The sequence below is a fragment of the Heterocephalus glaber genome, unplaced genomic scaffold (genome assembly GCF_053883595.1).
Source record: "Heterocephalus glaber isolate CG9 unplaced genomic scaffold, H.glaber_assembly_v1.0 deba00001863, whole genome shotgun sequence".
Lineage (NCBI taxonomy): Eukaryota > Metazoa > Chordata > Mammalia > Rodentia > Bathyergidae > Heterocephalus > Heterocephalus glaber.
In genome coordinates, this window is record NW_028258503.1 from 739,748 (window position 1) to 753,330 (window position 13,583).

General features: G+C 37.2%; 2 protein-coding genes across 3 annotated transcripts in view; one reads left to right on the forward strand and one right to left on the reverse strand.

The window, feature by feature from the left end:
- LOC147820536 (coagulation factor VIII-like) overlaps positions 1-13,583 on the forward strand; it is a 131,240-nt gene that overhangs the window by 83,563 nt on the left and 34,094 nt on the right. The window lies entirely within an intron of this gene.
- Tmlhe (trimethyllysine hydroxylase, epsilon) overlaps positions 1-13,583 on the reverse strand; it is a 97,176-nt gene that overhangs the window by 48,138 nt on the left and 35,455 nt on the right. The window lies entirely within an intron of this gene.

Consider the following 13,583-nt stretch of genomic DNA (forward strand, 5'->3'; position numbering starts at 1 on the left):
CCCTGCTGAAATCTGGGTTGCATTTATTTTCTTCACTGTCTCTTGTTACTCAACCTACCTATAGGTATTGTCTAAAACAGGAGCTAGCAAACTATAGCCCACAACTTAAAAATGGAATTTACATTTTTAAAGGGATATAAACAAAAATAAAGAAAAATGTAAGATCAAGATGAGATATGCTCTGAAAAGTCTAGAATACTTTCTATCTTGTTCTTCAAAGAAAAAAATTTCTAACCTTTGGTCTAGTACTCACATTTTTTAATTAGTGCATGTTTGTAATATAGAATAGTGATGCTCATTTTGGGGAACTGGTGCATATATGTGACATATCTTGGTCATTTTTAATCTCCTAACCCCTCTCCCTTCCTCTTCACCTCCCCCAATCCCCTTCCCCATCTCCAAGAGTCTACCTACTACTTTTCTATAATCTCTCCTTTACTTTATTCATTGATTTATTTATATTTTAGCTTTCTAATATAAGAGAAAACATGTAATATTTAACCTTCTATGTCTGATTTCCTTCACTTAGCATGAGTGGTCTCAAGTTCCATTTTCCTGCAAATGACATGATTTCATTCTTCTTTATGGCTCAATAATATTCCATTGTGCATATATAACATATTTTTTATTCACTCATCTGATGATGGGCATCCAGGCTATTTACAGAGCTTAGCTATTGTGAATTGCATTGCTATAAACATGGGCATACATGTATCACTATAGTATGATGTTTTTAATTTTGGGGGGAATAGACCAAAGAGAAATATAGCTAATCAAACAGTATTTTTATTTTTAGTTTTTTGAGGAATCTCCAAACATATTTCCATAGTGGTTGTAGTAGTTGACATTCCAATCAACAATATAGAAGGGTCCCCCCCATCCTTACAAGTATTCATTGTGTGTGCATGTGTGTTCTTGATGACAGCCGTTCTGACTAGGTGAAATAAATAGGACACACATGTGTAAATACTGAATTGTTTTTCTCTGGTGTGAGAAATTGAAAGTGTAAGTGAGAGGGGAAGGGGAAAGGAAAGAAGGGAAAGGAAAAATTATGAGAAAAAAATGGAAACGAAATCTATGTAAATAGGGAAGGGCAGTGGGGGGGGGTGAAGGGCGCACAGGGAATGGGGAAAAATAAGAACCAAGATACATCATGTACAGGTACAAGCACCCAATGATAAATGTAAACGTATTGTATACTAAAATGTACCAATAAAAGAATTTTTTAAAAAAGAAAATGTAAGTGAAGACCAAAATTTATAATAGATAATGTGAAATAAGAAGAAAAGGTTCATAGGGAAAGGGGATCTAGGGAGGGGGCGGGGTGGGGGAAAGGAAAGAAAGGAAAAAATGAGAAAAGAAGGAAACAACAGAAATAAAGCTTTTGTAAATAGGGAGGGGGTGGAGGGTGGAAGTAAAGGAAGGGGAATGGGAAATAACAAGAACCAAGATACATCATGTACAGGTTCAAAATCCCAATGATGAATGTGATCATAATGTATACCTAAAATGTACCAACAAACAATGAATTAAAAAAAAGATGGAACCTAGGCCATTTTTTTTCATTTTCCTAATGGTTAAAAATGATTAACCGTTTTCATGTATTTACTGGTTATTTGTACTTCTTTTGCGAAACGTCTATTCAGTTCATTTGCTGATTTTTTTTTTTTTTTTTTGGTACCGGGGATCGAATTCGGGACCTTGCGCTTGTGAGACAGACGGTGGAACCACTGAGCTAAATCCCCGGCACCCCCGTTTGGCAATTTTGATTGAGTCATTTGTTTCTGGGGTTAATTTTTTTGAGTTCTATATACTTTCTAGATATTAGACCTCTTTCAGAACAGTAGCTCGCAAATACTTTGCCATTCTGTAAGTAGTCTCTTCCCTTTTGTTGTTTGCTATACACAAGCTTTTTCTAATTTGATATAATTCCATGTATTAGTTGTTATTTTTTGCTGTGCTATTGAAATTCTGTACAGGGAGACTTTTCCTGTGCCTGTGGCTTCAAGTATTTCCCGTTTTCTTCCAGCAGTTTCAAAGTTTCTGTCTTTATACCTAAGTCTTTGATCCATTTTGATTTGATTTTAGTACAGAGTGAGAGATATGGATATAGTTTCAAACTTCTGCATGTGAATATCCAGTTTTCCCAGCATCACTTGCTAAAGAGGCCACTTTTTCTCTAATGTTATTTGTTTGGCTCACTGTCAACTATCAGATGGTTGTAAGTGCATCTTACACATGTGCATGCTTGTGTGCTTTCTGTTCTATTCCATTGTTCTATACAACTGGCTTTTTTTGTTTGTTTCAGTACCATGTTGTATTTGTTACTGTAGCTTTGTATTAAAACTTGAAATCTGGTATTTTGATACCTCTAGCTTTGCTCTTTTTGCTAAAGATTGCTTTCTCCATTATAGATCTTTCCAGATTCAGTGTGGATACTAGGATTTTTTTTCTAATTCTATGAAGAATGTTGCTGTATTTTAATAGGGATTGTATTAAACCCATAGATTGCTTTTTGTCAATATTGAAAATTTTACAATGTTAGTTCTTCTGACCCAAGAACAAGGGAGGTCTATCCATTTTCTAAAGTCATCTTCAATTTCTTTCATCAGAGTTGTATAATTTACATTATAGAGCTCTTTGGCCTACTTGATTAGGTTGATTTCTACACATTCAATCTATTTTGAAGCTATGGTGAATGAAATTATTTTCCAGATTTCCTTCTCAGTGGGTTCATTATTGGTGTAAAGGAATGAAATTCATTTCTGTGTTGGTTTTGTGTGTGTGTATGTGTTGGCTTTTTATCCTGCCACTTTATTGAATTTATCAGAACTAAGAGTATCCTTGTGGAGATTTTTGGGTCTTCCATGTAAAGAATCATATCCCCTTTCCATTTTTTTTTCTTTTCTCAAAGTCTTCCCTTTCCCTCTTTTCCTTTCCCCTTCCCCTCCCTTCACTCCTTCGTCTTTGGACCTTTTTTCCTATTTCAAATTATCAATTATTCATTTTAATCATTTTAACCCTGGTTTACACTATCAGTTTCTCACACTAGTGAAACTATTCAGTATTTACACATGTGTGTCCTATTTATTTCACTTGAGAGTATGGCCTCGATATGCATGCATTTAGCTATAAATGACTCTAGTTTCTCATTCTTTATGGCTGAGTAGTACTCCATTTTATTAAAAAACCACGTTTTCTTTATCCAGTCTCCAGTTGATGGGCATTTGGGCTGCTTCCAAGCTTTAGCTATTACAAACTGTGCCGCTATGAACATGGGTGCACATATATCACTGTGGTATGATTCTTTTAATTCTTTGGGGAAGAGTCCCAGCAGGGGAATAGCTGGGTCAATTGGGACCTCTAGTCCTAGTTCTTTGAGGTATCTCCATACTGACTTCCACAGTGGTTGCACCAGTCTGCACTCCCACCAGCAACAATGGAGAAGGGTTCCTTTCTCCCCACAACCATGCCAGCATTTGTTATTTGTTGATTTCTTCATAGCAGCCATTCTTTGTGGTGTGAGGTGGAATCTCAGGGTTGTTTTCATCTGCATCTCTCAAATAACCAGTGATGTTGAACATTTTTCCGTATATTTATTTGCTGCTTTAACTTCCTTGTCTGAGAAATGTTTGTTCATTTCAAATGCCCATTTTTGAATTGGGTCTTTGAATTTGGGGGGGTCTGTTTTTTTTTTTCAATTCTTTATATATTCTAGACAGTAGTCCTTTGTCTGAGGTACAGCTGCTAAAAATTTTTTCCCATATTGTAGGTTATCTGTTAGCTCCGTTCGTGGTTTCTTTTGCAGTGCAGAAGCTTTTTAATAGTTGAGATCCCAGTTGTTGATTCTTTCTGCTAGTTCCCGTGATGCTGAGGTTTTGTTCATGAAGTCTTTTCCTCTGCCAATGTCTTCAGGAGTTCTACCTAACTTATCTTCCAGCAAGTTTAGTGTTTCTGTCTTAATATTTATATCTTTAATCCACTTCGATCTTAGTTTAGTGCATGGTGATAGGTGTGGGTCTAGTTTCAATCTTTGGCAGGTTGAAATCCAGTTTTTCCAACACCATTTGTTAAATAGGCTATCTTTCCTCCAGTGATGGTGGTTGGCTCCTTTGTCAAAGATGAGGTGCCTGAGCATGTCTGGAGTTGTTTCTGCATCTTCTCATCTATTCCACTGATCCTCAGGTCTGTTTCTTTGCCAGTACCATGCTGATTTTATCACAGTAGCTTTGTAGTATAGTTGCAGGTTGGGGATTGTGATACCCCCAGCCATGTCTCTATTGCTTAGAATTGCTTTAGCTATTCTAGGTCTCTTATGATTCCAAATGAATTTTTGGATTGTTTTCTCTAGTTCTGTGAAGCATATTGTTGGAATTTTAATTGGCATTGCATTGTATCTATATAGTAGTTTTGGAAGTATGGCCATTTTCACTATATTCGTTTTTCCTACCCAGGAACAAGGGATGTCTTTCCATTTTCTTGTATCCTCTTCGATCTCTTTTTTCAGAGTGCTGTAGTTTTCAGTGTAGAGGTCTTTTGCTTCCGTTGTTAGATTGATTCCTAGGTATTTCATTTTTTTGGATGCTATTGTAAAAGGAATTGTTTCCCTAATTTCTCTCTCAGTGAGTCTGTTATTTGTGAAATCTATGTAAATAGGGAAGGGCGGAGGGGGTGAAGGGTGCACAGGTAATGGGGGGGGGAGAAAAAGAACCAAGATATATCATGTACAGGTATAAACACCCAATGATAAATGTAAATGAATTGCATACCTAAAATGTACCAAAAAAAGAACTAAAAAAAAAAAGAATCATATCCCCTGCAAATAGGAATAATTTGATTTCTTCCTTTCCTATTCATAGTCCTTTTATTTCTTTCTCTGGGCTGATTGCTCTGACTTAAGTTTTTAGTACTATGTTGAACAGGATTGGTGAGAATGATTATTCTTTTGTTGTTCCTGATTTTAGAGGAAGTGTTTTTAGTTTTTCTCCATTCAATATGATGTTAGCTGTGGATTTCTTATATGTGGCTTTTATTATTTTGAGGAAGTATCCTTTTATGTGTATTTTCACCAGGGGTATTGTAATGCAGCTATGTTGGATTTTGCTGAAGGCCTTTTCTGCTTCTATTGAGATTCTATTGTGATTTCTATCTTTGACTCTATGTGGTGTATAGATTTACATATGGTGAACCACCCTCTTTTCCACTTACAGTTGGTTTGGATGATCAAACCAATTTGCTCATCATGTATGACCTTTCAATGAGTTTCTGAATTCTGTTTGCAAACCGTATTAAGAACTTTTGCATCTATATTCATCAAGGATATCAGTCTGTAGTTTTCTTTTTTGGTTGTTGTCAATGCTAGCTTTATAGAATGTACATAAAAGCATTCCTTCCTTTTTTATTAAGTGGAAAAATTAGAGGAGCATTGCTGAGAGTTCTTCTTTAAAGTTCTGGTAAAATTCAGTGGTAAATCCATTGGGTCTTGGGCTTTTTTTCAGTTGCTAGGGTTTTATTATTACATCAATCTCAATGTTTGTTATTGATCTCTTTAGATTTTTAATATCTTCTTGATTAAATTTTGGTAGATCATATGTTTAGGAATTTATACATTTCTTATAGATTGTCCAATTTATTGGAGTATAAATTCTCAAAATAATTTCTAATCATCCTCTGGCTATCAGTGGTATCTGTAGTTATTTTGCCTTTTACATATTTAATTTTGTTAATTTTGACCTGAAGGTCATCAATCTTGTTTACCTTGTCAAAGAACCAAAACTTTGATTTATTGATCCTTTGTAGTGTTTTTCAAATCTCAATTTCATTAATTTTGGCTCTGATCTCTATTATCTCTTTTTTTCTACTGTTTTGGGGATTAAATTGTTCTTGTTTTTCTAGGACCTTGACATGTATCATTCAGCTATTTATTTGAGATGGCTGTGCTTTTCTAATGTAGGCACTCACAGATAGAAATTCCCTCCTAGAATTGCTTTGATCATTTCCCATAGATTCTGATATGCTGTGTTTCTATTATTTGCATCTGGATATTTAAGAAAATTTCTCCTCTGATTTCTTCTATGGCTCACTGATCTATCAAGAATATATTATTCAAACTCCATGTGTTTCATAGTCTCTGTGATTTCTTTTGCTGTCGACTTCTTCCATTGTGATCTGATATGATGCATGAGATTACTTCAATTTTTTGTACTTTTTAAGTCTTGCTTTATATCTTAAACTATGGTCTATTTTGTAGAAAATTCTATGAGGTTCTGACCAGAATGTATATTCTCTTGTTGCACGAGACATCTATTGATATCTATTAAATCCATTTGATGTACAGTATAGTTTAACTCTGATATTTGTGAGAGATATTTATCTGTATGACCTTATGGATGAGATGTATCTCTTGCAGGCAGCACATAAATGGTTCTTGTTTTTTTATCCAATCTGCCAGTCTGTCTTTTATTTGGAGAGTTAAGAACATTTACATTGTTATTGTTGTAAGGTGTGTATTAATACTTGCCATTATGTTGATTTTCTAGTGTTTGATTTATTTCTGTTTCTCATCCATTTAACTACTCTTCCAGTAAGATGTAGTCTTTCCCTTGGCCTTATAGTTGCTGTTGTCCTCATCATTTCTGTCTAGGATTTCCTTAAGTATTTTCTGCATTGCTGGCTTGGAAGTCATGAATTTATTTTATCCTTATCATTGAAGGTTTTTATTTCTCCTTTGATTTTGAAATATAGCCTTGCAGGACATAGTAATCTGTGTTGGCATCTATTTTCTTTCAAGGCTTGTAAAAAATCATTTTAAGCCCTCCTACCCTTTAAAGTTTCTGTTGAAAAATCTACTGTTATTCTGATGGGTTTACCCTCATAAATGATTTGAAGTTTCTCTCCAATAGCTTTTTTTTTTTTTGGTACTGGGGATCGAACTCGGGTCCTTGCCCTTGCACAGTCCAATAACTTTTTATATTCCTTCTTTGTTCTGAGTTTCTGGAATTTTGGCTACAATGTGTCATGAGGAGATTCTTTCCTTGTTATATGTATCTGTGATTCTAATTGCCTCTTCTCTCTGAGTATCCATCTCATTCCCTAGATTTGGGAAGCTTTCAGTAATACTTTCAGGGAATATATTTTTTATTCCATTAATCTGAATGCTGACACTCTCCTCCAGGTTTAAGTTTGTTCTTTTACAGTTGTCTAAGAATCACTGTATAATTTTTACATTGTTTCTTTTTTTTTTAATTGTTATTGACTTACTTCTAGTATAGTCACTTTGTCTTCACATCCTGACAGCCTTTCTTCTGATTCATCTTGCATACTACTAAGGCTTTCAATTGAGTTTTTAATTTGACTTAGTGAGACTTTCACTTCCAGGGTTTCTTCTTGGTTCTTTTTCAGCACCTCTGATCTCTTTACTGACATGTCTTTCATAGTCTTCATTGTCTTCTTAATCCTTCAGCTGCTTATTTGTCTCTTCTTTGATCTCATTGATCATTTTAACTATCAGTTCTTAAAAATTATTTGTCTTGAATTTCATCCACTTCAGTATCTGTGGGACCAGCTTTTTGGAGTTAGGAATTTTTGGAGGTATCTTGTTCCCTTGCTTTCTCATGATTTGTGTTTTTGTGTTGAAGTTTGTAGATCATTTAGGATAAAAAGCTATACCACAATTGTGGATTTCTCTTTGGTAAGTGGCTTTCTCCTTCTGATGTGCCCCTGGCTTTGGGTTTGACTCAACATAAAAGCATTCACTCAACCTATTCAAAGTACTAGATTCAATCTATAGCATTGCATTAGGAGGAGGGAACAACTACCAGTAAGATCAACATGCAAAGAACCAATCATATATCAATATATAATTTAAAGTTTGCTTTGAAAGTTCTCTATTTCACTAACTCAGGAAAATAAAGGAATAATAATGATGTATGATAGCCTAGGAAGAAAAAGAAAAGAAAAACAAAATTTAAAAAGGGAAAAAGAAGAGAAAATATGTGTTAATAATATTTTTTTATGTCAGGATAAAGGAGGGAGGGAGTAGAAGTTTGAGAGGTTATGTGAGGAGAAGAAAAGAATGATGTGTATGGAAGGGGATATAAGTGTAAAATAAGATATAGAGAAATTGAATTCAATTAATTAACTAGAATAAACACAAAGTTAGAAGATCTGAGAAACAACCTAGTGTGGGAGAATATAAAAAAACAAGGTAAGACACAATAGAAGCAAAAGCAGTAATGCTGTTGTACACAGTTATGTGTATACATATGCACAAACATATGTATATGTACATGTTATGTATACATATGCACAAACACACTAAGAGAGAAAAGAAAATAGGTTTTAATGATAATATTGCTATCCAATAAAAAGGGGGGAGGAAGAGACTGGAGAGGATGTGAGAGAGGAAGAAGAGGAATATGAAAAGGGGAGAGAATATAAATGGAAAGTGAGGTAAGACATAGGGAGATTGAATCCAATTAATGAACAGAAATACAAATGTAGCAAATGCTATGAAACAACACTTGGTGTGAGAGAACACAGTGTGATGTGATGACCAATAATTAGCACTTGTAAGCACATACAAACACATATATGCCCTAACTCCCCTCAGCATATTGAAAAAAAAAAGAAATAACCAAAAAATATTACTGGCTGGAAATTCCTCCTTGTGGTGGTATTTATACTGGAGTTAATTCTTGGGTCCTGCCTGAACAAAAATGTGGGCAAGGCATGTATGAAAATCTTTTTATTTTTTAGTTCAGAGTCTCCTCCTCATCTTCTATTTAAGTAGGAGAAGCGATTTAGAGTATGAAAGAGGCTGAGCCCCCCCCCCCACACCGTGGTTATTTATGGGTACTCAGATCCACCAGGATTGGGATTAGGTCTCATATTCTGATTTATTCTCGTCCATACATCGGAATGAGGGCTCCAGAAAAACTTGGCTGTCCACTGAATCTGACCAGGTCTGGAGCATGGGCCAAAGCTCCATAAATTTTCAGACTGCTTTTGGAGGTGTGGCTGGCCAGTGTCTTCACTCCTAGTGCCTCTGGTCAGACCAGATGGATAATGGGTGTGCAAGGACTGTGTTTGTAGTAGGGGCTTTGGGTGACCAACTTTCCACTGATCCCTGCAGAGGCACCTCCAAACTCAGGACTCCCAAAACACTCTGTATAACCCCACAAGGCTGAACTTTGTTACCTGATGCCATCTTCAAACAGACACTGTTTTGTGCTGTCTGTCCTTCCACAAAGATTGTCCTAGCCTGTAGTTCAGTCTCTGATGAGCCAGTTTGTGAGGAATATCTCTTAATCTTATGATTTTTATTTAACTAGGTGTGGTGGATTGACTAATGGTCAACTTGTAAAGCCCAGCTGAACTGAGTCAGTATGGTCTGGGTGTGGAGGATCTACCTGAAGATTGTTACCAATAGCCATAAAAAAGAGAACTGAAGAGGAAGATCTTGGCCGGTTGATTTGCTAGGAGAAGCTTGCTGCGGATAGTCTTCCTGATGCAAACTAGGATGTTCTCACTGGAGGAGGAGCTCAGGGCCTCACTGTTGCTGGAAATGGCTGCTGTTTTCATCAGGGAAGCTCTGATCTTCATTGTGACCATCACTTCCTGGCTCCAATGTGGATCCTTCAATTTGGTGGTAGAAATCCTTCATCTCACCAGCGTAGATTTTTTGGCTTCCACCACTGGCCTTTGGGCTTTCCAGGTGCAGATCCTCAATATGGACAAGCATCAAACTGTGGGCCATGGCCCACTGGCTGGACTTGAGGAGGACATTGCCTTGGACTCTAGAATTTCAGCTGGACTTGTGTGGGAAACTGCTGGGATCTAGGCCCTCAGTTGAGTCCTTTGGGCTTCTAGTGTGTGGTTAATCTCTTGCACTCCTTTGCATTTGACTCTTTGGGTAATCATCATGAAATAACCTTATAAGTTATGTGTCCTGTATTTAATGTATTCCCTTGATGAATCTTTCTGATTACAACACTAGGTCACATGGTATCTATTAGAGTGGGTGCCCCCTTCCTTCATGTAGCATGGTGGCAATCACATCTTGCAGTTGTAGAAAATATGTGAATTATCTGTGCCTAGGCAGAGGGAGTTCCTCAGATGGCTTCTTGCCCCAATTCTGCTCAAAACTGTTTCCTGCTAGTTCTACTAAGGTGAGGAGGGAAGTGAGGGTTGGGAGAGTCTAAACTGGCTTAGCAATCTGATTCTGTGTACCCTAGAGAGACAAGATGGGAATCACCACTCTTCTCTCTCTTCACTTGGCTGTAGTCAGGCCTCCTGTCTGCTCAGGTTGTATCTGTCCAGTCCTTACAAGAGTATGCTGAGAATTTCCTCTTGCTGCTACATGAGAAGGAAAGAAAGAGTGCCTGCCACCTCTGCACTGAAGTTCACTCAGAGTTGCAAGTGCATTGTTTTAGTTCATTTACTCATCTTTCTAATACTGTACCAGTATTTGAGGTTTTTGATTGTTTGCTAGCTCTTTCAAGATGCAGTCCTGAGGCCTGCCCAGATTCCATCAGTAAGTGCTCACAGATCCCAGTGTGAAGCCCTCATGAACCGGAGCTCAGCTGGTGTGCACAGGTCCCAGCCAAGGCTCCACCCAGACACCAGCAGCTTGGGCCCACAGGCCCCAGCCAAAGGCCTGCCTGGAAAAGAGCTACACAGGGAGGCAAGCAACAGCCAGAGCCCTGCCCAGACAGCATTGGTAAGTGCATGCAGACCTCACCAAGAAGCTCACTCAGACACGAGCAAATCAGGTGCATGGCCCCCAGTGAAAGGCCCTCCCAGACAAGAGCTATGCAGGGGGGGAGGCCCTAGCCAGAAGTATACCCAGATACCATCCCAAGTGTGCACAGGCCCCAGCCAGAACCCCACAGGACAACAGGGCAGCACAACGATCCAGAAGGCAACCATTCTAAACCCAGGAATCGGCATAGTGGTGAGCACCAGAGAAAAGGCCTCTTGGTGGCTTGCTGAGAATTGAAGACCACTGGGTGAGCGAGCAAAAACTTGTCTCAACAAAGGCCCAGCAGGCTGAATCTGTTGAAATGAGAAGACATGTAAACAAGTCTCAAAATGAGACTCTCAGATCACCTATGGCAACCCCAAAGGGAAACAAGATGGAAAAATCTGATTCTCAACCACATGGACTCCATGAACTGGCAACAAAAGAGGATCTGGAAAAAATGAAATCAGAAATAATTTCTCACGTAACAACAGAGATTCTGTCCATAGTACAAGAAATGATTAATAACTCTAGAGTAGACACAGATAAAAATATAGAGGAGCTGAGGAACATGATAGAATTCCAGCATACAAAACAAATGGAATCCATAAAACAGATGCAAACAGATATTCAGGGGATTAAAAACTCCACTGATAGTTTACACAGCAGAATGAGCCAATGTGAAGTCAGAACATCAGATATAGAAGACAGGATTGCAATTCGTCACCCAGAAAAGGAAAATTTCTTGGAAATAGTAAGGGACCATGAGAAATCAATCCAGCAGCTGCTAGATGATGCAAAGAAGAATAACATAAGACTGATCAGAGTCAATGAAGGAACAGGACAGAGTGCAGACAACATAAAAAATACTGTTCACAGAAGTGATGGCAGAAAACTTCCCAAGCAGGGGAAAAGAACTTGATGTACACATAAGTGAGGCATAAAGGACTCCAACTTGCCATGATCAAAAAAATCTACACCAAGGCATACAACAGTTAAGATTCCAGAAGCCCAGCAGAAGAACAAAATTCTACAAGCAGTTAGAGAAAAGAAACAAATCACATACAAAGGATAGCCCATCAGAATCACAGCAGACTTCTCAACACAAATCCTCAAGGCAAGAAGAGCATGGAGTGACATATTTCAAGCACTAAAGAAAAACTGCCTCCAGCCCAGATTGATGTATCCTGAAAAACTACCTTTCAAACTTGATGAAGAAATAAGATGCTTTCATAAAAAAAGGGCACCTGAGGAATTTCATGAATACCAAACCAGGACTCCAAAAAATTTTAAACAATATCTTAGGAAAAGACAATGAGGATCACAACCCCAGAAAGCCCAGCAGAATTAATCCATCAGGCACTACAAGAAATTAAATGCAAAGGGGGAGAATCCAATAAAAAGAAAAAGTCATGACAATGATAAGTCAATACATATCAGTTATAACCATCAACGTTAATGGTCTCACTTCACCAATCAAAAAAAATAGACTGGCAGACTGGGCCAAGAAGCAAAATCCAACAATATGCTGCAAAAAGAAACACACTTAATTCAAAAGGAAACTCATAGACTAAAAGTTAAAGGGTGGAATACAATACTCCATGCAAAAGAAACCAGCAAAAAAGCAGGAGTAGCTATCTTCTTTGTAGATCAAATGGATATCAAACCAACACTGATTAAGAGATAAAAAGAAAGACACTACATCCTTCAAAAGGGAACACTCCAAGAGGAAGAGATGACAATCATAAATATATATGCACAAATAGTAGTGCACCCAACTACATAAAACAAATATGAAGGGACATGAAAAATCAAATAAGCACTAATACAATAGTAGTGGGGGCACCTCAATACCCCACTATCACAAATAAATAGATCAACTAGATGAAAAATAAGCAATGAAATACTAGAACTCAATCAAACTCTTGAGCAAATGAACTTAACAGAGGTTTACAGAGTGTTCCACCCCACAAAATCAGAATACACATTCTTTTTAGCTGCACATGGGTCATTCTCCAAAATAGACCACATACTTGCTCATAGAACATGTTTAAATAAGTGCAAAGGAACTGAAGTTATCCCCTATATATTATCAGAAGATAGTGCAATGAAATTGGAAATCAATAGCAAAAGAAACTGCAAAAATTACATAAACACATGGAAATTGAACAACACACTTCTGAATAACCAGTGGGTCACAGATTCATAGCAGTGAGTACCCATATTAATGAAACAGAGAGAGCTCAAAAAAACAACCTGATGCTGAACCTCAAGCTTCTAGAAAAAGAAGAGCAGGACAAAGCCAAAGCTCATACAAGGGAGGAAATTATAAAGATCAGAGCAGAAATCAATGCAATGGAGTCTAAGAGAACAATACAAAAAAATCAATGAAGCAAAGAGTTGGTTCTTCAAAAGAATAAACAAAATTGACAAACAGTCAACCTTATCAAAAAAAAAAAGGACAGAAAAACCCCAAATCCATGCAATTAGTAATGAAAAGGGTGAAATTACAATGGACCCAGCAGAAATCCAGAAGATCATCAGTACCTACTTCGAGAATCTATCCGCCAATAAGATGGAAAACACAGAAGAAATGGACAGATTCCTAGATACATATGAATTACCAAAGTTGAATGAAGATCTAAAAATTCTAAATAACCCAATATCAATCAATGAAATTAAAAACATAATTAAAAGCTTACCAATGAAGAAAAGCCAAAGGTCCCGATGGCTTCACTGCTGAATTCTACAAGACATTTAGAGAGGATCTATTTCCACTACTGTTGAAATTCTTCAAGGAAATTGAAAGGGAAACAATACTTCCAAATTCATTCCTGGAAGC